Source organism: Crinia signifera, chromosome 3 (assembly GCF_055691185.1).
Source record: "Crinia signifera chromosome 3, ASM5569118v1, whole genome shotgun sequence".
In the NCBI taxonomy this organism is placed as follows: Eukaryota; Metazoa; Chordata; class Amphibia; order Anura; family Myobatrachidae; genus Crinia; species Crinia signifera.
Window position 1 is genome coordinate 214,138,478 of NC_139219.1, and position 23,837 is coordinate 214,162,314.

Consider the following 23,837-nt stretch of genomic DNA (forward strand, 5'->3'; position numbering starts at 1 on the left):
TCATTCCTTAACTGCCTAAAGAGACATAAACCCAGTTGGGCTTATGGTTTAAAGGGGTCCGTTGACACCCTCATTCCCCTCGGGGCTCTTAAACAGTGACAGACGGACGGGTTATTAACTTTGGGGAGAAGACATTCCAGTTGCGACTGGTAACACCCTTTTTCCCATCACGCACTTTATTTCCACAGTGATTATTTGCACATTTCAAATAAAAGCATTTATTTATCCTACAAATTACCTCTCCTCATCATTACTACTATACATAGAGGCAGCGCTTCAGCCAAACCCATATTTTTCCATTGATGACCCACAGGGGAAGCGGGTAACCCCTGAGGCTAAGCAGCGCCCAAAACCTCAGCCATTTAAGCGAGCGCAGTGTACACCCCAAACCAAGAGAGGCTAGTAGTTGTGAGTAGAGGAGACTTCCGTGAAAGTCTGAGGTGGTAATTTTCTTCTGAGAAGAGGTATAGGCCAGAATATGGCCAAGGAGTACTGTTTTAGAGCAGTGGTTCCCAACCCTGGTCCTCAAGTACCCCCAACAGTGCAGGTTTCCAGGTCACCCAGCAGGTGCACAGATTATTCAGGCACATTTTAAAAGATCCACAGGTAGAGCTAATTATTTCACTGATTCTGTGTGGAGACCTGCAAAACGTGCAAACCACTGTTTTAGAGGTGTGCCAAAATAAATTTACATCGTCACTATGGACGGCATTATCTGTGACATAATTAAGAAATGTTTAAATTAAATGATATTTAAAATCCATTGAGTTAGCTAAATGATCTGGGAAACACCAATTAAAGGATTGTGCAATGGCTTTATTTAAATGTAAACTCAGTTTAATAGGGGCGTGGTCAGAGATAAGAAAGTCAGCAATGCAAGCATCCTCCACTTTGTGGAGTATATGATCATAACAACCAGTAGTCCAACCTAGTGAAAGTGTTGTGAGGATGGGAGAAAAAGGTATAATCTATAGCCTCAGGGTTTAAAAAGCACCAAGGGTCAATACGACTAAGATAGTCTATTAAAAGGGATAAGATGAAGGGATATGTCTATTTCCAGTGATCCTACCAAGTTGAGTCATGACATCAAGGTGAGGATCCAATATTGCATTAAAGTCCCCACTCATCACTAAAGTACCTTCAGGCCATCTCTGTAGCTTGGTATAGAGATTTGCGAAGAACAATGGCCCTTATTCTAATTCGGACGGTACGGCCCGCGTGCGGCCGTACCGCCGATGTTTTTATTCTGCACATGCGCAGAGGTCAATCTGCGCATGTGCAGCCCCCTTCGCCGCAGACGTATTTCGTCCGCCGCAAAGGGGGCCTATAGGGGCGTGAGGGGCTTCATACCCTCATTTCCCTATGTGTACGCCCCGCGTTTCATGGGCGTTCCCATGCAAACGCGGGGCGTATGCATGGTAATGAGGGTATGACGCAACTCATGGGGGCGGAAAGCTGACGTCGCCGGATGTCAGCTCTCAGCCCCCATACAAGCTAGCACACGGACGATTGTCCGTGTGGTCTCAGCTTGCGGGAGCTGCTGGGGCGTGCGGACCTGCCTTCGATGGTCGACGACCATCGAATGCAGGGGGCAGCTCCCACCATGGTGGAGGCGTACGCCTCCACCATTTTTATGCGGATCGCCAGCCGTCCGTGTACGGACGGCCGTGGCGATCCGTCTCGTGGGCGGGGATTGGTTTGTGCGGCCAGAGCACCGTGTGCGGCTCTGGCCGCACCAACCAGAATAAGGGCCAATGTGTTATGACCTGGTGGGGCTTAAATGCAGGCTAAAGTGTATTATTTATCATCTAGAAGTACTTGTAATCTTCCTGCAGCTATCCGGTCGCTGACCAGCACAAAGTGCGTGCGGTCAGTGACCTTCGCGGTATCAATATAATGGTAATTTAGGAGTATTCACACAGGGTTGAAGTGCCAATAAAGACAAAAATGGGGAAATTAAAAATAACCACGAGGTAAAAGGTACTGCACTTATTTAATATATTTAAAGCACCATGGATGGATACACACAGAAATAAACTAAATGGAAACTTTTTCAAATAAATTAAATTGCAAATATTTTATTTTTACAATATAGTAAATCAATTAGGCGGCCACCTAAAATTAAATAGATACAAATTTATACTGAAAATACATGTAGTACAAACTTACCAAAATGATTTTCTGTTAATATAAAATGTATATATAAACATTTTACTTGATCCTTATGTTAATATTACATTTATATCGATAATGTGATTATATTGCACTATGTCTGTGCTCCAGCTGTAGTGTAGACCACACTCTTAGAAATGGTTATCCGCAATGAAAGTAAGCACTTGCCATATGGGAGGATTTCATATGATAGTTAGATACCGGGCAATACCATGGTGGTGCCGGGCCACGGCTCCCACAACAGGGAGTCTTGTAGTAATGACAACCCAGCGACCTGCACCTCCAAATGCCAGTCTGGAACCAGCCGACCAACTTCTGCAACTTACTTATGCAAAACGACCAGCGCTTTGCATTCAAAGGACGCCACCAGCCACTCTGCTGTCACACATACAGCCGGAGCTTGAAGTCCACAGGAGAACACCAGTAGGAGCAAGAGTGAGACGGCAGCACAGGTGAGAGACTCGCTTGCCGCATCCCCTGACCAGCAACAATGGCAGTGCCGGTGAGAGACGCGCTGACCGCACCATCTACACAGTCTCTCTGTCAGTCTTCTTACCGGTGGGACACTCCTCCAATACAAAGTAACATCAAGGGACAGACATACACAGCAGCGCAGGTAAGAGATGCACTACCGTGCACCCAATACCAATACTTTATATATAACTTTGTACTTTGGTGATCAGTTCATTACTAAAAGACTCCCCGTTGTGGGTGCCGTGGCCCGGCACCACTACGGGTATTGCACGGCATCTAACGATCATATGAAATCCTCCCATATAGCAAGTGCTTACTTTCATTGCGAATAACCATTTCAACAGTGTGGTCTAAAACTACAGCTGGAGCACGGACATAGTGCAATATAATCACACTATTGATATATATTTGATATTAACATAAGGCTCAAGTAAAATGTTTATATATGCATTTTATATTAACAGAAAATCATTTTAGTAGGTTTGTATTGTCATTATTTTTGATATATTCAATTTTAGGTGGCCACCTAATTAATTTACTATATTATAAAAATAAAATATTTAAGTTAAGATTATTTGAAAAAGTCTCAATTTACATTATTTCTGTATGTATCCATCCATGCCTTGGTGCTTTAAATTTATTCAATTAGCGCAGTCCCTTTACCTCATGGTTATTTTTAAGTCTTCCTGTCTTTACACTGTCTGATTATTATTGGATTCAGGTAGAAGACAGTTTATTTGTATTTACACTTGTACATATAGAGGTCTGCCCACTTGCAGTATATGTAATACTCTTATTTTCTATAGACATTACGCTTAATTCAACACTAGTTTCTAGTGTTTTTTTTTCTGTTCTTGTTTAAAAATGGGGGGGGGGTGCAGTCTTTGGGGGCAGAAAGTTCACTGTAATGATCAGTGAGGGAGCTGGTCTCTGTAATGTGTTCTTGAAGATAGCAAGGGGGTAGCTATGGAAGGTGGTAGTAGGTTCCAGCAGCTGCAGGTGGGTACATCAGACCCAAGTCCAGGGTAATCAAGACAACACTGGAGGTATAAGTGGGGATGGTAAGGGCTGTAATAGAATAGTGCATTGAGCAACCTATGATATACTGATATCTAAGATTTGTACCTTGGGGTAATCGGCAGCAGTAGCACAGGGGTTATTGATACAGCAGCCATTTTTGTATCTGGTCCCAATCCCAGAGATATTCCAGGCATGAATGTCAGGCACCAAAAATGAGTAGAGGGAGACTTTTACAGTACCTCAGTTTAATTCCAAATAGCGACCGCAGCGTTTATTGCTGGAGATTGTGTTTCCGTCTGGAGTGGGGCAGTTCTAGAGCAGTCAGCGGCTGTATTTTTGACGCACACCGCAGTCCTCCAATGGCTCACAACGCCACAAGTCTGGGCAGACCGGCGGGTGGAAGAAGTGAGCGTGCGCGCCCAAATCCAAAATGACCATGGGCAGTGGCACCAACTAATGTGCCTAGATTCTGGGGTATCGGGTGGGTGGGGAGCTGGGAACGCATGCACCATACCCACAACTATCTCCTGCAACCCCAGGTGTGGTTGGGGTGTGCTAGTCACAGCATGACTGGATAAAAGTAAGACGCTATGTCCATAGAAGGGCAGAGAGCTCTTGTAAAATGTGACCGCTGCCTGGGTCCACTACCCGAAAGTCCTCTCCCTTACTTTTTAATTTGGCTCTTGATCCCATGTATTACAGAACTGCCCGTTATTCCAGGGCATCAGACTGGACGGTGAAGAGTTGAAGTTATCTGCGGATGATGTTTTATTATTCATATCATCCCCTAGACGATCTCCTAGACCGCTGAAGGATCATATCCGGGAATTCGGTTTGGTGTCAGGTTTCGAAAGATCTACTGCCCTTTACCTAAAACCGGGCTACGTTTGACACACCTATTTGCTGGGCCAAGACAGCCATAAATTACCTTATTATATGATCTCAACCTGAAAACTATTATATATAAAGATTCTTACTTTAACACCAAATACAAAGAGAAATCACATATCATTGAAAAATATGTTTTATGAATGGGGGAGTACAGTACAGTATTCCTAGTAAAAAAGCTTTAGGATTTAAAAAAAGTTACTCACAAAATGTCCATAACAAATATAAAACATTTTATGTTTTGTTTCGGAAAAGGTTCTTTATTATCCAATTAATTGTTGAATTTAAGGAAATTAAAAAGATGTTGAGTCACCATATAATAATATATTACTATAAGATCCCATCTTTGGGCCACATTTACCTGCCAAATCTTTGATCTATTTAAAAGTTAAAATCCCTTTTATGTTATTTCCCAATAATTTGAAACACCACAATCCAATGGATCATCATAACTGGTTGAAGTTGAACAAAATGATTGTATTCTTTATGCTAATCATGTTGTATGCACATTTATGGTGATACATATTAATGATAATAGTAAAAAAACACCCAAACAACCTGCTAGACATTTTACTCAAATATATCGTTTTAAATGAACAGTTTAAGAGAACATATATACCAACAAATCATCCAATTTACCCATGGGGTTAATTAGCCATGAGGGCCAGCAGTCATCAGGAACTTTGCCCACATAAGTGGGAGGACCTCAAGGAGTGAGTCCAGAGCACAAAGGCGTGCCTGAGAAGGGGGTGTTTCAGTAGAGGTAAGTATATGCTTTATCTGTGAATCGGTTAGGACCCAGTGAGGACTGACTGGAACGTAGATACAGGAATCGGTAGGAACGGATGGAGGATAGTTATCGGAATTGCTTGATGTTAAACATCGATGATGAAGTTGTAGTGAAGAAGACTAGATTGCAGTTAAGTTGTTGTTGCTCGAATCAGATTCCACTAATGCAGCCAGAATGGGGAGTACACCGATGATGACACTTACCGATGTTGGTACACCCATGATGGCAGATATTGACGATGCCTCTCTGATGGGTGTCTGGTAGGATTGGATGGTACTGTAGAGATGAATAGGAATGCAGATGAAGTAAGCAGTGAGTGATTATAACGATGATGAACAAGACTATCTATGGTGATTGATGGTAACAGGATGGACAGTGTTAAACCAAGGATGGTTAAAGTAGAAACACTGTGAATCAGCTGGAACCGAAGTAGGATAACCAGTGTTATCACTGGAGGAAGCCAGGCTGTACAGCAGGATGGAGACTTGCACAATGCTGAGACAGCAGGATATTCACAGGAGCAGATTAAAAGATGCAGTAATGCTGGAGACATCATTGCACTGGCAGATTGTTAGTCCAGATCCAACATACTGTACTTGCATTAGCTGCTAACATCTGATAGGCAGTGTCCCAGTGATGTCAGAATATAGATGACAGGATTGGCTGTTGAGAGTCATGTTACCAAATCCAAGACAGTAATGCCCATGTTCGGAGAATGGAAGGAAAACCGGAGTGCTGGAGGCATGGCCTGTGAGGATGGGCACTGCGGAGCAATGTGAGAATCAGACACTGGCAGAGAAGGAGAGAGTGCCAAGGTGTCGGAATGAGTGCCGCTGGGTGAGTAGGGACCATGCCGGCAAGACGCCAGTCTGTCCGCTGTGTGTACACTGTGCCTGCATCTCTTAGATGTATACTGCAGAGCAAGCCTAGCAAGCCTACACTTCAGTGGTAAGAAAGTGTTTCTTATATTCTGGATCATGACCTATACATTACTGTTACATCACATAAATCAACATATGTGATGGTAATATGCATGTGACTAAATTTTTGTTTTTACGTATGTTGTAACAGTTGCACGACCTGCTTTTAGGTATTATTTTTATCACCTCCAAGAGTGTTTGCAGTAGAATAATGCTAAATAATGATGCTAATATTCAAGTCATGTGAACTATAGGCTTTATTTATAGTTATATTCAAATGCAACTTAAACCATTTAAGGTCACTCAAATGAAAGGCTGTTTCAAAGAATAAATCAACTCTTCATTCACATTTATTCTGCTTCCTTTGAATTGGACAGTGTCCTATTGGCCTCAGTTAGTCTACGTGCATTGCTATAATTCAGGAAATATTGCTACATAACTTTCTTCCAGAACAAAAAAAATATCTGGAAGCTTTCAAAGAGCTAATCAGTAGAGATGACAAATTACTATGCACTGCTGATTACAATTTAAAATTTGGAGTCTTATAAGGACAGACTGCACTGAAAAGGGTCCCAAACAAGATATGGCTGAAACAAAATACACATTGGGGACATGACTATTAAAGTCTAGTGCCCTTAGAAGCTTAATTTGTATTCTGTACGAGTATTTTCTAGGTCCTTACATTGTAATGTTAAGTCACTGTGTTCTCATAATTACTGCAACTATACTTTCCTGTAATGGCTCCTGTGTGCTTCCCCTAAACCTGCTGCTGTCTTAACTGATGCAGTGGCTACCCCCTCATATGCCAGTGTGGTAATGTTCGATGAAGAAGACAAATGTCTTTTTTAGAGAACAAGATGTAGCTGAGCGTGTAGTCTTCTACACGCCTCCTGGATATGTGGAAAGGTCCGGCTGAGGACTTAGTTAATATAATTGAGAGACATAACAACAGTAACAGTCCCATTACATTTACATATAGTACCAGTAAGTCTGAAATTCAATTTCATTAAATTAGAAGAGAGAATTATAATACTAGCATGTACTCAAAACCATCAGACAGAAATACCCTGCTCCATTATACTACCTGTCATCCAAAGCATTTATTCGCAGCTTACCATATTCACAACTACTCAGGGTATGTCGCATTAATTCAGATACAGAAGCAATGAAACAGATGGATACAGTTAGGAAGGGGATATAAATCTGATGAACTTCTGGCTGCAAAATCGAGGGTACTTACACCTGATTGGTCTACCCTACTCAGCCCCAAACCTAATAAAGTGCCTGGTTCAGAAATCAGGCCATGGGTTAATACACAAGGGTGGGAATTTATTAAGATGTGTATTCTACTTCACATGTGATGTTGCTATGGGCAACCAATCAGAATCTACTTCTTATTTATTTAGTACCCTCTAGAACAGGCATTCCCAACCACGGTCCTCAAGGCACACCAACAGTGCAGGTTTTAGTGATATCCAGGCTTCAGCACAGATGGTTTAATCAGAATCCCTCAGATACTAATTAAGTCACCTGTGCTCAAGCCTGGATATCTACAAAACTTGCACTGTTTGTTACGGATTTGTGTGTGAACCCACCGTTGGAGTCCTGAGACAGGAACATGAGGATGTTGGTGGTGGGCTGAGCCTTCAGTCGGGACCGCTGTTTAGAATGGCCACGGCGAAGCCCTACACTAACTCTGTTGGCCGTCCCGGGCTGGTGACCGTAGGCTGCAAGGTGCTAGGCTTCTCCTTTAGTCGCCGCGTTCGAAGGAGCGAGTTAAGCCGGCTCAAACCCCGATGCAACAAGGTTTTAAGATGGGACAAACCCATGGCGACCGTCAGGGACTGGACCAAAAGGAGGATCTAACTAAAAGGGCCTACCTGGACTAAACACACTAACTAACGGCACCAGGCCAAGGACGGGGAGGGTGACCAAGTCACAGACACCGGAGCAAAGAATAACGGGGTGCCACCAAACTAAATACACGCCAACACAAAACAGTACACTTACAATAATGGTACCCAAAACAGGCGTGAGCCCACAACCGTGAGCCTTTCCAAATCACGGAGAGCTGGACTAGGAAAATAACAATAACTAAGGACGATGGGCAGCTTGCCCGCAGAAATTAAAGATAAGGAACCGGGCTCCACTGGAGCACTTACGTGACCGGACCGAGACTGGACACGGACCACAGCAAGACGGCAGCTGGACAACTGCTGCACCACAGCTGCATGGTGACCGCAGCAACACGGCAGCTGGATAACGGCTGCACCACGGCTGGACAGTGACACTTGACAGGACCCAGACTGACTCAGGACAGGACTCTGACAGGATCCAGACTGAGTGGACCGGGACAGACAGAGACAGGACTAAAGGGAACTGGACAGGATAGCAGGGAGCAAAACGCACTACTAGGACCAATGCTGGACTGTGACTGGATCCAGACTGCAGCTGGAAAAGACCAGAAATAGGGGACTGGACTAGGACGGAACAGAGCCAATAGTGCTCTGAACGAGGCAATATCACCGGCGGGTCTGATCAGGGCTGAATCCCTTAAGAGGGATAGCCCAGCCTATCAGCCTCCACCTCAGCACCCGGCCCACCTGCCCTAATGGCAATCAGGTGGCCGGGTGCACGATCCCCGGCATTCCCTGTTGCCTGGCAACCATTGGGGAACGCTGAGGCTCACTGTTCTGCTGCCCAGCCGGTCGATGACGCGCACCGGCCGGGCGGAAGTGATATCATCCACCGGGCGGAAGTGCCAGGGCCGCCTTTCTAAGGGAGCCTGGACTCCTGCTGCGGCAACGCCGCAGCATAGAAGACGTCGGTGCTGCCAATAGGAGTACCTGGAACGCCCTTCTAAGGGCGCCGGGGAACCCTGCTGCCTTGAGGACCGTGGTTGGGAGTGCATGCTCTAGAAGATAGTAGACAGGATCGGATTGGTTTCCCATAGCAACATTACATGTGAAGTAGAATACACATTTTAGTAAATTTCCCCCAAAGTCTCTCTACTAATAAAATCTCTAAGGGCCTTATTCTGGTTAGGTCGGTGGAGCGTACGTACGGTCCGTTTCACCGTACGTTTCCCCTACGCGGACGGTGAGCGTAAGTCCGCCCACAGAACAGCCGCATACGGGCGGTCACAAACACTGACAATGGGGAGTGGCGTACACTTGAGCGAACACCACGGTATATGGACGGGTCTCCGCTTAGACACCGTTAACTGGCGTACAACAGAGCGTACGCCACCGTATACGGACGGGTCTCGTCTGTTTTCACACCGACATCTTCCGTATATCTGAGCATACGCCTCAGTGCATGGACTGGTCATGCCTTTTTTCAATGGAAAACTCAGCGTGTGTCACCGATCGTGAGAGTGAGCGTACGTCCGTGCACGGTGGCATACCCTTCACATATATGGCACTGCAAATCTTGCCTTTCAACTATAATTAAGACAATTAATTAATTATTCTAACTGTTATTCAATAATTGTTTTCTATTAACTCAATTGTGTACCTTAATAAACACCCTAATAAAACATTTTAACCCTCATTACATATATATTTATTATGTTCTAATGTTGCATTTTAATCACTGTCTGTGTGTCCCCACATTGGTTTTACTTTTAAATAAAGTTATGTTGGTGTTACAGTGAAAAAGTTGACACATGTCGACTTCTGTGAATTGAGTGTCCTGCTTTTTAAAGGTATACAAAAACACTTACTGAATGGGTGTAGATGGTTATAAAATAACTACCTTGACATATATAAGCAGGTCTTAGAATGAATCTTACCTAAAATTAAAACAACCTTTACATGTAGAGAAGTGTAGAAAGATATGCTTCCAATGTGTTTGAGGGCTGTGTGTGGCTTGCAGGTAGTGAAATCATGCTTTTCACTTAATAGGCTGCAGCATTGCTTATTACATTCAGGTGTAGTAATCAGCGTTAATTAGCAGACCCAGACGTCCGCTCTCATACGGTATCTCTAGGGTATCTCTAGGGGTGGTCTGGAGCTATCTTTGGCGTCCACTTGTTTTTGACCCAAAATGCACGGTGTGTTCGCCGATCGAGCTGTTGTAGCACCGTACATTTTTTTGTGCACACCCCCGTGTACGCCCATGTTTACGCCCAGTTTTCCTCATTATTCCGGCCAATCCCCTAAAAACGCCCCCATGCCGCACACAATTACATTTTTTCGCACGGAGAGACCTGTCCGTGAGCGGTGTGAGGTCGCCGCACCTGCGTATTGCGAAAGCTACGCATGCGCAGATGAAAAAAAAAACAGATCCGCCCGTATACGGTCCCACCGTACCGAGCAGAATAAGGCCCTAAGTCCCTTTGGCCGATTGAACTCAGACTCAAAATTGAATGCGACTAAATTGATGACTAGCTATAAGCGCATTTGCAGCTTAAGAGATATTTTGGTGAAAACTGAATTCAATTCAACTGCTAGAACAAAAAGAACCAATTTTGGCTGTGTACGCTGTACATGTTTCACATGCAAATTCTTGATACCAGGTCCTATGTTTTACCACCCACATAGTGGAAAAAGATTATATATTCAACATACATTATTCTGTAATTCACGCTGCGTGGTATAGCAGATTCTGTGTCCGTGTGGCCTCAGCTATATCGGGAAAACAGAACAAGCGTTCAAAGAATGGATGTCCGCCCACTGATTGGTCATAAAGAAACCGTGGATTATGCTTGCTTCAATGCGAAGCGTGATGGATTATTAAGCTTGAGACAGTACACCCTAAGGGGTTAAAATAAACTGTAGAGCTAAATTGCTTGGTATAAGTCATATGTTTAAATATGATCCATACCAGCTTTTGGACCAGATGCACTAAGCTTCAAAAGTGATCAAATGGAGACTGATAAACAACCAGCCAATCAGCTCTTACATGACATTTTTCAAACACAGTCTGTGGCATGGCAGGCAGGAGCTGATTGGCTGTCTGTTTATCATTCTCCATTTTATCACTTATTAAGCTTAGTGCATCATGCCCTTTGTCTTTTGCTCCTTATGTGCAGTTCTCGGATTACGATGTATGATAATTATGATATGAATAACTTTAGTGATCTATATATTTGTGCTATTCTGCATTTGTAGTTTTGTATACAATATTGTACACATACATTAATAGGGGTTTAATATTTAGATATGTGAGTTGATCACTTTATAGTATATAAGACATATGGAATTTGATACAATAGTGCACTGCTGTAATTTGTTGCATTTTTTTTAACCTTTTGTATTAGTGATCGCATCTTCTCGCGATATGCAATGTGATGATGTCACTCTAGTGCGCATCCCCCAGTCTCGTGTCCGGCGTGGGATGAAGCACCATACACCCACGGTATTTAAACATTTAAGGTTCGTAGTGTGTATGAGCCTGTTGACAATGTGTGTTTAACATTGAAACATTGCTGTATGAATAAATATTCAATTATACTGATGGAGTGCTGCTTCTAATTGGAAGTTTGTATGCTATTTAAAGCAAGCGGGTTGTTCTCATAATTACTGCAACTATACTTTCCTGTAGCGGCTCCTGTGTGCTTCCCCTAAACCTGCTGCTGTCTTTAGCAGTAACGTGTTACTGCCACATATATAAGTGATGCAATCCCACCAAATATCCCTTCTCGCACCAGGTCCCAGTTTTGCACAATGTGACAATTAAAGATCAACTGTGTCTATTTAGATGGTCAATATGTTGACATCATATGGTCTACAGCAGTGGTGGCCAACCCGTGGCTCTTGAGCCTCATGCGGCTCTCCCCCTTGTAAAGTGAGGCTCCTGCTCCCACCGTCCGTCCCAGTCCCCCCTGCTGCCGGTTCCCTGAATCCCTTCTCCTTCTGAGGGGAGGAGAGCACGCATTGCGCATCACTCCTACCCCTTACTGTGCATCCTTGTGACTGGGCCGTCCGCCAATCAGAGCTCTCGGGCCAGCAGCCAATCAGGAGCCGGCCAGCGAGCTTTGATTGGTGGACAGCCCAGTCACAGGGAAGTGAGGGGGAAGGAGACGCATGGTGTGCTGTGCTCTCCTCCCATCAGTGACATGACAGGAGGACTGCAGGGGGACACCAGACTGTCCTCTTCCTGCCTGGCAGCAGCAGTGAGTGCTGCTGCTGGGAAATTTGCACTGTGGGGGCATAGCAGTTTGTGGCACTGTGGGAGCATAGCAGCTTTCTGGCACCATAGGGGCATACCCGGCACCGTGTGGTGCATACCTGGCACCGTGGGGGGCATATGTGTATCTGGCACTATTGGGGGCATATTTGTATCACACCCACCCAAGGGGTCAAAATAAACTACACCCCTTTTTTTGGCGCATGCGCCTTCGGCGCGCGCATGATGCCGGCTCTTAAGCTTGACTACCGATATTTTTCGTCTCTTTACCTCTGACCGGTTGCCCACCCCTGGTCTACAGGGTCAAAAGATCGACATGTACTTAGATCAAAATAAAAGGGGTCTACACTTTTTTGTAGCACAGATGCAGCGCCTGTCAGCCAGCCTGCAGGATCGCCTGAGCTGGTGCAGGCTGGCGGACAGGAGCTCCATCTGATGGGGAGGTGCGAGCATCTCACACGCTCGCACGTCCCCGTCAGCAAGGCAGTAGGGAGCGGCTTCTCTGCTTGTCTCTGCTTCAGGGAGATGGGCAGGGAGTGGGGGCAGACTGGGGGAGCTGCTAGAGACCGGCGGAGGGCTCAGACAGAAAGGGCGCGTGAGCGTCTCATGCGCACTTACCCCCATCTGTTAGAAGGTGGTGGCTGGCGTGGGGCTGTGATTTGGGATTGTATCGCCAGGAGCCGCTCCATTGAGAGCTGCTTGTATTTTAATAACCTAGTGTTCCCGCTAGGCTGTTTTAGCGGTGCCCGACACCTCCGCGGCAGCGCAGCAACTTCGGTGGGGCCGGGCCCGCCCCCTTTAGTGATAGCGGTGGCCGGGCACGCCCCCTTTAATGATGGTGGTGGCCTGCCCCTTTTCATGACGTCGGCGGCCTAGGCACGCCCCTTTTGTGACGCCGGCAGGCCCGGTCCGGCCACCGGTTCCTGCCCACACAAAATCCTACAGTGAACACTATGACCCCTTTAGAAAACAAGGATAACTCCAAGACAGAGTACTTGAGGTTAGAAGAGATAGCTGTGCCATCAATAGATAGTAATTTAGTGGGACATGAAGTTATGCAGGAGAGTGGAATTATGATTAGCTCTTCTCAGTCTTAAGGTGGGCATACATCGAGACTATTTGGTCCGATTTCGTCCGATTGCGATCAATCGGCCCGTTAAATCGGACCAAATCGTTTCTCCATGACATGGCGTCCGGTCCGATGCGCAGTCCCGTCCCCTGGGGCGTATCAGACCCGGCCCCAGGGGTCAGACCGGCGGGACATAAGATCCGGCAATCGGTGGGGTGGGCGCAGTGCTAGGGCGGGCGGCGGTGACCAGAATGATGATCAGTGTCCACTCCAGCGCCGTAGCGGACGGGCAGCAGCCGCAGCAATTACAACTTTAAAATAGCATGTCAAATGACTGCCCGGCTAATGATTGGCTGAGATAGAGCACTCTCAGCCAATCAGTGGCCTCCCTCTGCGGCCGCTGATTGGCTGAGAGTGCTCTATCTCAGCCAATCAAAAGCCGGAGAGTCATTTGACATGCTATTTTGAAGATGTAATAGCCGCCGCTGCCCGCCCGCTGCGGCGCTGGACACAGCGAGTCCTCTGATTAGCGCTGCTGCCCCATTCCTTCCTCCCCAGCCAGCCACTCATTTGAGAGCCGCCGCTGCCCGCCCCCACTGCTCTTCACCGCCCTGCAGCTCCCTGCCCACACAAAATCCTACAGTGAACACTATGACCCCTTTAGAAAACAAGGATAACTCCAAGACAGAGTACTTGAGTTTAGAAGAGATAGCTGTGCCATCAATAGATAGTAATTTAGTGGGACATGAAGTTATGCAGGAGAGTGGAATTATGATTAGCTCTTCTCAGTCTTAAGGTGGGCATACATCGAGACTATTTGGTCCGATTTCGGCCGATTGCGATCAATCGGCCCGTTAAATCGGACCAAATCGTTTCTCCATGACATGGCGTCCGGTCCGATGCGCAGTCCCGTCCCCTGGGGCGTATCAGAACCGGCCCCAGGGGTCGGACCGGCGGGACATAAGATCCGGCAATCGTGGGGTGGGCGCAGTGCTAGGGCGGGCGGCGGTGACCAGAATGATGATCAGTGTCCACTCCAGCGCCGTAGCGGACGGGCAGCAGCAATTACAACTTTAAAATAGCATGTCAAATGACTGCCCGGCTAATGATTGGCTGAGGTAGAGCACTCTCAGCCAATCAGTGGCCTCCCTCTGCGGCCGCTGATTGGCTGAGAGTGCTCTATCTCAGCCAATCAAAAGCCGGAAAGTCATTTGACATGCTATTTTGAAGATGTAATAGCCGCCGCTGCTGCCGCTGGACACAGCGAGTCCTCTGATTAGCGCTGCTGCCCCATTCCTTCCTCCCCAGTCGGCCACTCATTTGAGAGCCGCCGCTGCCCGCCCCCACTGCTCTTCACCGCCCTGCAGCTCCCTGTTATTTTTTTTTTACATGTGATAAATCGCAACTCACATACATTTATCACATGTAAAAAATGGCAACTCAAGTCCTAATTGTATGTGAGCCTCCCGGGGAGCTGCCGGGCGGCTCGGAGGAGAATTGGGTCCGACTAGTCCTTAGGACAAGTCGGCTCTATGTATGGGGGCCTTTAGACATAGAAATATGAGGGGAAGGTGAAGTGGGGATTTTTGAGAGCAATACCGTACTGGTTAGTGCTATAGCGCCACTTTTTATAATATTAGTTGCGTAATCTATTTCTCTGTAATAGCTGACATAGACCTCAAAGTTTGGATACATGCAGATAGAGCAGCTCTCTCTGGAGGTCACAGGACATCAGCCGCCTGCCCCATTCTTGTATCGGACACTGCAAATATAGATCGAGTCAAGACTGACTTATATTTGCGAACATTATGCTAAACATCCATTTGCAATGCAGCGGAGGAAATCACAAGGTAGTGGGGGGGCAGACATTCACTCGGTGGGTGGCGTTAGATGGCTCGCTATCCGTAAATTTGCAGCTTAGATAGTCAACCAGAATCAGGCCCAATGTTTGAGCTGTGAGCTGTGAAAGATGACCAGGTAGAGAATGCTAGTCCCGAATTCCAGTGAGTAGTAAAGATATTTGTAATCCTCAAGAGTGGCAGTGTCAGCGTATTAAAGTTCTGAGAAGCTCTACGCGTTTCTCTGGGAAAGGTCTCCCAGCTTCCTCAGGAGCAAGTATTTGCTCCTGAGGAAGCTGGGAGACCTTTCGCAGAGTAACGCGTAGAGCTGTAGTTATTCCTGTATTTTTCGTTGTTCAAACCAAAAGGATCCCCACTTTTTGATTGTATGGGGGGCGGGTTATATGAGCTATTTGTAGAGTTTAAAACTTCTGTATACAAGACTGTATCATGTTCTAACGAACATTTGATTTTTCCTGTAAATAAATATAAATCTCTGGAAAAAAGCTATGGTCTCATGTGTCTCCTTTTAACAGAGCAAAGATAACGAACCAGTGAGCTAACATCTCCCACATATGATGGAGAATGTAGACAGTATCACAGACCCTTAGAGACACTGGCTGCAGATTGCTGTATATCCATATCTTGCTGTGAAATTGCTTCTAAGGAACAGTGTTTCATCATCATCAAAGGGATAGTGGTGCAGAATCAGACCTACAGTGGCTAGTGCAAATTCCTATTTGACAAATTTAGGCTATGTCGGACAATGGTCAAAAGGATGTTCATTTCTGCCAGAGATATGACATAAGATTAAGTTTAGCATTGAAACATGAAAAGTGAAGTATCAAAAAATTTTAGGAAAAAAATAATTAAAAAAAACGTAATTCTGAAATGCAGCAGCTTATTATTAAAGTAAAACTATAATATAGATGATATCTTGCTGTCAATGTAATAACTTCTTTCTATTAATTTATGTGAATTAAAAGAACACACAGTAACTCTAGGAAATGAATATTTCATCTAGCCAAGACTATTGAACTGATGTAACAATATACCTAAAAAAAAAGGAAAAACGTATATACATATCTGGACTTTCATTTTAATTACGGTTTTAATTAATTTTTTAAATAATCTGAACAATCTTAAAGAAAATTAATAATGTTAATTAAAATAGGTAAAAATCTGATATTTTATTCATTGAGAAAAACTATTGTAATTAAATATAGTTTGAGTCATAATTTAGTGTACCCGCTAGGCTGTTTTAGCGGGGCGCTGCACCCTGCCCGATTTTTAAAAGGCAAAATGCGCCCTGCCCCGCTAAAACAGCCTGGTGCCTGCCCAGACTGCTTGCACGGGGAAGCCCAGCGCCGCCTTAGACGGCGATAACCGGTGCTTCCCCGGCATCACGGCACTTTCGCCCCTGTAGTGACGGCATCTTGATTTACGGCTTTACCATGATTAGAATCAAGGCTGCAGTTAATGCTCATTTTTGTTTTTTGTAGTGACGGTGGCGGCCGGGCATGCCCCTTTTCATGATGTTGCAGCCCGGGCACGCCCTTTTTGTGACGTCGGCGGCCCGGGACCACCTACACGTGTGACATCGGTGGGCCCGGACCACCCCCTGGCGCCCTGCCCGACCAAAAAGCAAGAGTGAACCCTAATTTATGTAAAGTAATGTATTAGAGCAATTTCACTGCTTAAGATTTTAGGTGCATGAACCCTGTGCGAAATGGATAAACGTGTAAAATGAAGAATAATATCTAAAAATGTTGGTATAGTTCAATTGATAGCAAATATATTTCTATGGCCTGAAATATGGATATAATGCCATGTGCTAATGAACAGTCTAGTGAAAAGAACATCTGTAGTAATGAGTCATGTTGCTTATACACATCCAGACCGTAAAATGAACTAGGTTAGCAATACCATGCCTAAACGTACAAAATTATCTGAACACAGTATTATAAAAGAGAATTATATGTTTAAATCAAAAACACTGTCCTGTTTTAACTCAAACCTAATATGCAAAAATCCTAACATTACTAAACGACTTACATTGTTACTAAAATGTTTTGTTCTAAAACAGGCAACTTGCATTATGGATTCAATATATAATTCAATAAATACAATTATAAGATACATGGTGGAAATAAAATAAATAAAATGCAAAATACCCTCACTGGACATGTTTGATCATATGTAGATTGTGTTTACAAGCGCATTAGAATGGTGGTCAATATTGATAAGTACTTTTTGCAAGCAAAACAGAGTTCCCAATAAAATATAATTTTTATATAGTTACTAAGAACATTTATGGGCAGTTTAAATTAACTGAGAGTTGATACACATGGGCAGGTATTCAATGCTGTGGGCGAGCGGCGACAGTGAGCAGAGCTTCCTGCTCGCTGTCACCACTCACCCTGTCAGTATTCAACGCAGCCCCTTCATACGCCAATTTCCCCTCGCTCCATTTTTTTAACGAGGGGGAATTGGCATATGCGGCTCCTGAACCAGCGAGACTCGCGGCTAAATACAGCGAGTTTTCTGCATTAGCCGCGGGTCTCGCTGTTTTGGGGAATTCTCGCCGTCTCTAAACATGCAAGTTGATTTAGCTAAGCAGCCAAATTAACTAGTGTTCCCGCTAGGCTGTTTTAGCGGGGCGCTGCGCCCTGCCCGATTTTTAAAGGGCAAAATGCGCCCTGCCCCTCTCGCAGCGCCCCGCTAAAAAAGGCTCACGGGGAAGCCCAGCATCGCCGCAGACGGCGATGCCCGGCGCTTCCCCGGCAGCACAGTGGCTTCGGAGGGGCCGGGCCCGCCCCCTTTGATGACGGAGGCAGTCGGGCCCGCCCCCTTTAATGATGGCGGCGGCCCGGGCACGACTCTTTCATGACAGCGGCAGCCCAGGCACCTCCCTTTCATGCCATCGGCGGGCCGGACACGCCCCTTTCATGACGTCGGCGGCCCGGGCATGCCCCCAGCTGTGACGTTGTCGTGCCCGGTCTACCCCCCCGGCGCCCTGCACGCTGTCACTCCTAGAGTGAACACTATTACCTGTCTGTTCAGTGGTTCCCGATGATGTTACTGAACTATATAATTTACCAATATCGTTCTGGGTGTACACCCAATATCGGGATATTATTAATTATATCGACCACGGCCCCTGTCGTTTAACGTGTATGGGGCTTTACCATGATTAGAATCAAGGCTGCAGTTAATGCTCATTTTTGTTTGCACCTCCTAAAGTATGCATAATTGATCACTACTAAACCAGTTGATAGAAATAACATAGTATTTTAGTAATGCTGAGATAGTATAAGAGATGATTATTATTTAACATGTCAAGTTTCTTTACTAGTTCAAAAGGACTACTAATCGAATATTAGTTATAAGCAAATATAATACCTCTTTTACACCGCCACAAAAAAAAATGTTTTTTCCCTTGTGGACCCGGGTCAGCGGCAGTGTAAAAAGGGTTAACCCGTGTCCCTTTACACTGGACTTAATACCCAGGTCCTGACCTGGGTAGAAGGCAGCTCTGGGGGAAGCCCAACCGCCGGACTGCAGCGTCCTGCAGTCAACATGGAGGTTGCTGCCTGCTGTACTGTGCAGACAGCAACGGGGCAGGGAGGAGGTGAATGGATGCCTGTGTGCGGCATCCATTCTCCTGGGGGGAGGGGGCTAGGGGGGTGCACAGAGGCTGGTGGCCACCCAGCAGGGTACCTTGGGGCTGGGCTTGCCCCCAGCGCGGCTATGACGTTGCAGGGGTTCCCGGTGCACGGAGATGGGGAGGCGGGGCGCCAGTGAAGTTTGCCGGGGCAGACTTTGTGTAAAAGGTAACAAACGCCAGGTCGCACCCAGGTTGAAGCTGGGTCCAAAAACCCGGATGCAACCCGGCGTTTTGGTGTAAAAGGGGTATGGAATTATTGTAGCAAGTATGTATTAAATAATACTATCATTGTAGGGGGAATATTTTTGGTATGCCTACCACATTCTCTGTATTTGAAATGATTGCATACTGTAACATTATTATTATTCACAGATGACATCACTGCAAGGTCATCAGTATGCAGTTGTACAATGAGTACAGAACAGCATGCTGTATCACTTTGTAATACGTTTCATTTGACAAATCTTTTAAAGAAAAGTTAAACTGAAACAACGTACCTTATGGAAGCATTTGTCTATGTATCTGTATCTAGTTGTGCTGCTCAGCATGACCTAAAGATCCTAGGAAGACAGCAGCAGCTTAGTAGCATTTCATTGGAAATGTGGCTCAATAGAGGTGGAGAAAGATCTCTATTCTGAAGCAAAGCATTTACACCTGATTTTGACGTGGCCAAAGCAGCTGCATGTTTTGAAAATGCATGTAGACATATGCAGTATTGTGCCTAATAACCAATGCAGGGATATTGCATGATTATTCCTTTTTCAATTAATCTGATTTATTTTTCCCCCCAAAAAATGTAACAGCCGCATAATGGGGGGGGGGGGGGGGGGTTGCAATCAGCTACTCAATAATCTATGATTTCACTAATACATACCAACACTGAGAGGGGAAGATCATTTTCATAAACATTTAAGAAAAATGTAAGAAGAAAAAAAAACACAGCCATATATTTCTTGCGAATCTAGTGTTTATCAGGCTATATTGGTTTAAAAACAGTTTTTCCCCCCCCCTTGAGCAAAATACAGATAGCATTTATAAACTTTCAATTATTGCCTTGCATCAATTTACCTGCAACTACTTCTTATCACCTGAAATTGTAAAAGTCAATGTCAATACGGCATTTTGTTATTAGCACCTCTAACACTTCTTTTTACAATTAGCAAGAAGTGCTATGTATCCAATTGTTAAGGAACTTAACAACTGCAGTTATAATCGTGAAAGATTTCACCATGCATGTTCTGTAAAGCAACTTAATGAATACAGTGTGTGCTGCATAGGCGTGCACATTACAGAACATTGGACAGCAGCCAAACCCAGCAAACTGGTTAAAACCAATTTATCCAGACTTTAAATTAAAGACTGAATACAAGCATGAATGTACATCAAGGATTCTATTCAGGATGTTAATCTTCATGTTACAAAATGCAGTTATCTTCTATGTTAATACCCATCTTGCTGAATAATGCACATAAGGGAGCCATCCATTGCTCTCTATTGTGCTTTTAACGATTTATGATATTCAGCATGCATAACATTAAACTCATGGTGTGTACACACAGTCGATCAGATCAAATCGCACAGCAAACCACCCGACATGCGATTTTGACTATATAATACAGATCTGCACTGTATAGTCATTGCTGCCCTGTCTAACTGGGTTTCGATTTGTGCTGTCCTGGGAGCGCGCATCGGGATCGCAAGGTAAAAAACCTGTGCAATCTGCATGTGATTTTGACTACATAGTCAAAATTGGATGCTGGATTGTACGTGTGTACACACCATTACCAATGAAAGTTTATGGTGTGTACACATGGTGAGATTCCTTTGCTATTCAACTTGCTATGCAATCTTTGCTAACTCATGTGCTATTTACATACAATGCATGCTATCTGCATTAGATTTCCACTATATAGTCATCGCTGCCCTGTCTATATGGATTTCGATTTGTGCTGTCCCGGGAGCGCGCATCGGGATCGCAAAGGTAAAAAACCTGTGCGACCTGCATGCAATATATAGTCAAAATCTCATGCTGGATTGTACCGTGTGTACACACCACTACTTTGTATAATGCCATTTCCAAATGGCGTTATTTGAAGATAATCCTTAAAATAGAGGGACATTTTCCCATTAGTCACTGCAGGATCTTGAAACGAGCTGCATGTGTATGTTCAGCCCCAGCATTCCAAAAGAGCCTCAATGTATTAAGATGAGAACATAGGCTTTACATTAGTATGTATTCATGTATATTTATGTGTTTTTTTATACTAAATTTATATATATAATAAAATGTATATACTTTAATATAAAGCCACTTTTGGGAGGCTGGAGCTGGACATATACTCGTCACACTGCAGGGAAGGAGGCAATTCACAATATTAAGCAAGTGCATGAACAAGCGTGTGGAGAACAAGAAATAGGAACACTGTGTTACAGCAACTGCTGTTCCTGCAAAGTTTAATTGGATCAATAATACCTCATAATATTAAGGACAATGTCGACAATAATATTGAATAAAGCAGTAAAGGTAATACAGTAGATCACATGATTTATCAGCAGGGTTGGGAATACTTTATCAATTCCATAAGTTCTACAACTCTATAGAAAAGCATCACTCTGCATACACGCTACTTATTGCATATTTGCTGTTAATGGAGATTAAAATATGTAAACAGACATCGGTTTGCAGGAAAGGTCTAAAGTTGCCACCACCCACAGGATGCACATGTGGGAGAGATGCCTACCCTCCAGACACATTTGTATTATTTATTAGACTTGATATCCTCCCTCAGTTGAAGCACCTGCGAGGAGGGGGTGGAAGAGAGCTTATTTTAGCCTGAATAGGAGACAAGAGAGCTCAGCTGCTCCCTGTGATAGTGACTCACTGGCACCGTTTCCAATGCTCTCCCTGTCACCCTCACTCACGGCTTCACTCTGGCTGGCGCATCAGCACCATGGACAGCGGCGGCAGGGACCACAGTGTATATTATACTGCTGCTCATCGCATGCGGTCTAATCCCATCCTACAGTACAGTATGTGGTGTACCGCTGCTCTTACTATGCCCCATGTTACCTTGGCCATACACTGCTGCTATTACTCCGTGCTCAATGTTAAACCCACTTATATTAAAGCTGGAAGTAAAACATCCTGGACAGTTGTAGGACCAACAACTCTCAACTGTCTTTAATAATACCCCGCTAGTTACCCGTGCTGCCATGTAACATTACACATTGCCCCCTACCCCAGCTGTTACCCAGCACAACCATCCATTTAGCACAATGGTCACTTCAGATCAAATGGATGTTCTCAGGACAGCCACCAAGAACAGTATAAGAGATGGCATTTACAGTAGCTCCAGCCCGATACACCAGCATCGCAGTAACATACTGTAGTGAATGATGTTCTCAAATACTCACCATAGTAAGACAGACAGTGATTCAGCGTCACATCGCTGCACTCACTACTCATCAGCCAGGAGGAAGGGGACATTGGGTGATACATGCAGCTGAATGAAAATCTGTCACCGTGCAGCTGTGTTATTCCATAAGTCATATATTGTACATATCAGACAGATGCAGCCATATGTACAGAACACACGAGAGCCAGAAAACGACCATCTTACACATACAAGAGTTCCTACATGCCAGGAGACATGCCACCAGCGCTAATCACCACCATGTACATACTAGTAACACATGTAGTGACCCCGGCACGTCTCATGGTCGCCTCAGCACAACTCTGTCTAGTAGTGGAATGTACAATATGACATTAATAACTTCCCCCTGCACTGTGCAGCACGGACCTGGCTATGCTCCTACCGTGTGCCATGAATTGGATACAAATCCGGAACGCCGGACCGGAGCAGCTCCCTGCAGCGACCTCTGCCACTGTGCTATCCCAGCCCGGGTGTTGTCTGTGGCAGTTGAAACCGATGTGTGAGAGATTACAGCCACCTAGTATGTTCCGGACCATTCCGGCTTCTACCCCATCTCCAGAGCACACGGGGAGGCTGTGAAGATCTCTCCTCCTCCCCGGTGACAGCTGCCACGGGCACCCCCTGGACCCTACAGCGGCAGAGGTTGCTCCAGTTAGCCGAGCGTTCCGGACCGTTCCGGATTGTATTCCACTCCCGCACATGACAGTGAGTATAAGTTGTCGGACAAGCGGCGCACGCATTACGGCATATGCCTACTGACCACTCGCAAGTTGGCATTGGTCTCCAGCAGCAGCCTTACCTTCCTCAGATGTGTGCGTCCACACTCAGGGCATCACCCCTGTAGCAGTGCGCCCCGGCCGCTGAGCAGCGATATAAAGTTCAGAAGGGCTCAGCGTGCGGCATGTGCGCTACTCCCCCAGCTCCGCGCATGGAAGTGTCACTGTCCGTGCAGGCTGCCAGGCGAGCCGTCATTGCTCCTGCGAGTCTCCCCTGCAGCTGCTGGTGCTGTCCGAACCCCTCGCCAAACAGCTCTCCCCGCGTGAGAGGATCAAACTGTGCGCATGCGTCAGACGAGCATTCATTTTTTGGGCATGCGTAGTACGTACAGCGTCTGCTTTAGGGCGCCATCTTGGAAAGGTCGGCATGAGGCTTATATTAGCGCGATGGGTTCCACAGGTTACAGGATGAAATGAGCAAATAAAACTTATCTGCAAGACGGAGTGTTTCTCTGCAGGTCACCACTATTGCTTTACTGGGGTTACAGTACATCTCCTAACATCTTCCCCATACATGCCTACTTTTGAAATAGCATGGCAAGGAGATTGTGGTAACGCCTAAAAGTGTGGACATGTACTGCTACATTTGAGTGGCATGTCAAAAAATTACTTACATCCAAAAGTAGATGAACCCTAAAGCAGTTAGTAAGAGCGTCT

At 45.3% G+C, this 23,837-nt stretch overlaps 1 protein-coding gene across 6 annotated transcripts in view; it reads right to left on the reverse strand.

The window, feature by feature from the left end:
- DLGAP2 (DLG associated protein 2) overlaps positions 1-23,445 on the reverse strand; it is a 911,233-nt gene extending 887,788 nt beyond the window's left edge. For 4 of the 6 annotated variants that reach the window (XM_083177372.1, XM_083177368.1, XM_083177369.1 and 1 more), the window contains exon 1: positions 23,204-23,445. The gene's annotated coding sequence lies outside the window, so the exon portion shown is untranslated. Of the gene's footprint in view, positions 1-22,786; positions 22,805-23,203 lie in introns of those variants that run through there. The other 2 variants (XM_083177371.1, XM_083177370.1) reach the window with 2 other exon arrangements.
- Between the last annotated feature and the right edge of the window lie 392 nt (positions 23,446-23,837).